The 2,500-nt window shown below is 40.8% G+C and overlaps 1 protein-coding gene across 1 annotated transcript in view; it reads right to left on the reverse strand.

Moving 5' to 3' along the window:
- The window catches only part of rnf34b (ring finger protein 34b), a 16,930-nt gene that overhangs the window by 13,657 nt on the left and 773 nt on the right, over window positions 1–2,500 (reverse strand). The window lies entirely within an intron of this gene.

The raw sequence follows: 2,500 nt of genomic DNA on the forward strand, positions 1-2,500 counted from the left end.
AGGGTGAATGGGATTTTAGCTCATGATAGCGATAAACAATGACACATTTTTCTGGGCAATTTCAATGATAAACAATTTATGAATGTGGCGCTTTGTCACATTGATTCACAACATCCTATATTGCCAAAACCCTCTTCTCATTAAAAGTTGAGTCAGCAACACTTGTTGGCAAAATCAGTGAATATATCTTATGATCCACTACCTGTGGGCACTGTGTGGACGGGCGTTGAAAGACAATCTGGTGTTAATAATACACAGCCTAGGTTCAATAAACTGGTACTGTATGTAAACATAGGGCGCACACACAGTACGTACAGGTAGCGGAGGAGATATTCACTGATTTTCAACAAAAAAAGTGATTTTGACAACAAGCATTCTCCGGAATTGCTGACTCCACCTTCAATTTGCAACACTCTCGGCTATGTTCTGTAAGAGTTATTAAGTAGATAGCTACATCTGTATGAACAGTATAATTGTTTTTTTCCTTAGTCGATGCATTTGCAAGCATCTTATAGTCAAAGAGATACAAACCAAACAGTATTATGGTGGTTTCAGTGTGAACACTTGGGCACTATTGTATATTTAGAAGTAATCATTCACTATCTCCTCATCATCCACAGTCTCTCTCGCCTTTCATTTCCTCTTTCTCTCTACTGAATATTTCCTCCCTCTCCCCTCTGCCATCAAATGGAAATGTCACTCACTGTGTGAGAAGTGAATTCAGCTGCTTCGCTGTTAGACCGGAGAGCAACGCCGCCGCCAAAAATAAAAACCAATTCATTACAGTCTTTCGTTATTGCTCATTAAAATTAGGAGAATAAATGTAGTATTGCATCTATATTAGGCATGTGGATGGAGAGTGCTGTCTGCTGGAGCCTGCAGATGTCACTTACTGTCTGGAATCTAGAGTCAAGCTGCTACTAGCTCAGTTTAGATTTGTCTGTGTGTCTGTGTGTCTGTGTGTGTGTGTGTGTGTGTGTGTGTGTGTGTGTTTGCAAAATCACAGATTTACACAGTTTGCTTTAAAGGCAAAGGCGGACACAGGAAATGATTAAGCCTGGTGAATAGCTTTGGTGCAGTAATGCTAAGGGATACAGCCTATGAAGATTGCCCTGCAAAATGTTAACCGAGTAACAGAGTACACAACTTGATTATTTAACAATATGTCTTTCCCTGATTGAAAGGGAATTGCCAAAACACACACACACACACACACACACACACACACACACACACACAAACACACACAAACACACACAAACACACAAACTGTGTACAGCAGTCTTTCCATTTTTGAAATGCATGCTGCTTACACAATTCAGCAAACTCTGTCCGTTCCCCTGAGACAGAAAAGCTGCCTTTTCAATCCAAACCAGATAAGTCAATAAAACGTCACGTCCATTTTGGTTTGGTGAAAGATGAAAACAACCTACACTGTCCACCAAGAGTTAAGCACCTCTACACTGTAGACTTCATCGTATTTTGACAAACAGACTTTGCACGCTTGACTTTAGGAATTTTGCCAAAAATGTAGTTAAATAACAATTGTGAAGAATGCTTCCATCCATCCAATGTTTCACTGCAGTTGCGTTGAATGGAATCCTCTGTGTAGCTTTCTTTGAGTATGAGAGGTGGAAAGTAATGTCCTATTGTGTGTGATTACAGCCTTAACAAACAAACAAAAAACAACACTGTATTGACTCTGAAGGCTTCATGTACTGCTGGCATATTTACTCCCTCACACTGTCTGCATCGCGTTTGATGAGATCATTGTAGATTTTACATGTAAAGTCCTGTGCGTTAAAAGGAACCAGAGACTGCAGCTGTAGAAATATATTGATTTGAGATACAGTGTAGAGGAGAAAGTGGCCGGACAGCAGATATTTCCATGCTGAAATGCCCAGTGCTGAATTAAAACCTGCACGGTGGGGTAGTATTACTCCAAAATTCAATTATTTGAACAAATAAATAGGCCATAGGCTGGGATAAACATTATTTTACCTTACATCTCAAAATCTTGTGATATTTAGATATGAAGATACCTGACCATGCAGAGCTGAGTAACCCTCCTGCTTGACTTGTGTGTTTTGTCTGAGTAGCTTGCAGCTACTGCCTGAGGGGAAACCCTCTGTCCTGGCACACACACATTACATGTATTTCACTCTGAAATGTTGCAGAGTAAGATGCCCAACACAATTTAAAAAATACTCGGAACGGTGCTTGATGAAAATGTACTTTGCAATAAGAGATGTTGTGATGTGCAGAATTAGGACAGTCCTCGCTGATGCATGTAGGCAGCTTTAAATAGGAAGCATCCAATCAGCTACGGTCAGTTGCCTCAAAACAATAGCCTGCTCTTCATATGATGTGTGCACAGTAGCCAGGTGATGATTATGATGCTGATGATGATAACCCTGCCTCCTCCTCACCTTTCACCGAGTCTGTCGCCACCAACCTGCCGCCACCAGAGCACCAATGACATCATCGGCATGATCTTCAT

Source organism: Ammodytes marinus, assembly GCF_949987685.1.
Source record: "Ammodytes marinus genome assembly, chromosome: 18".
NCBI lineage: Eukaryota > Metazoa > Chordata > Actinopteri > Uranoscopiformes > Ammodytidae > Ammodytes > Ammodytes marinus.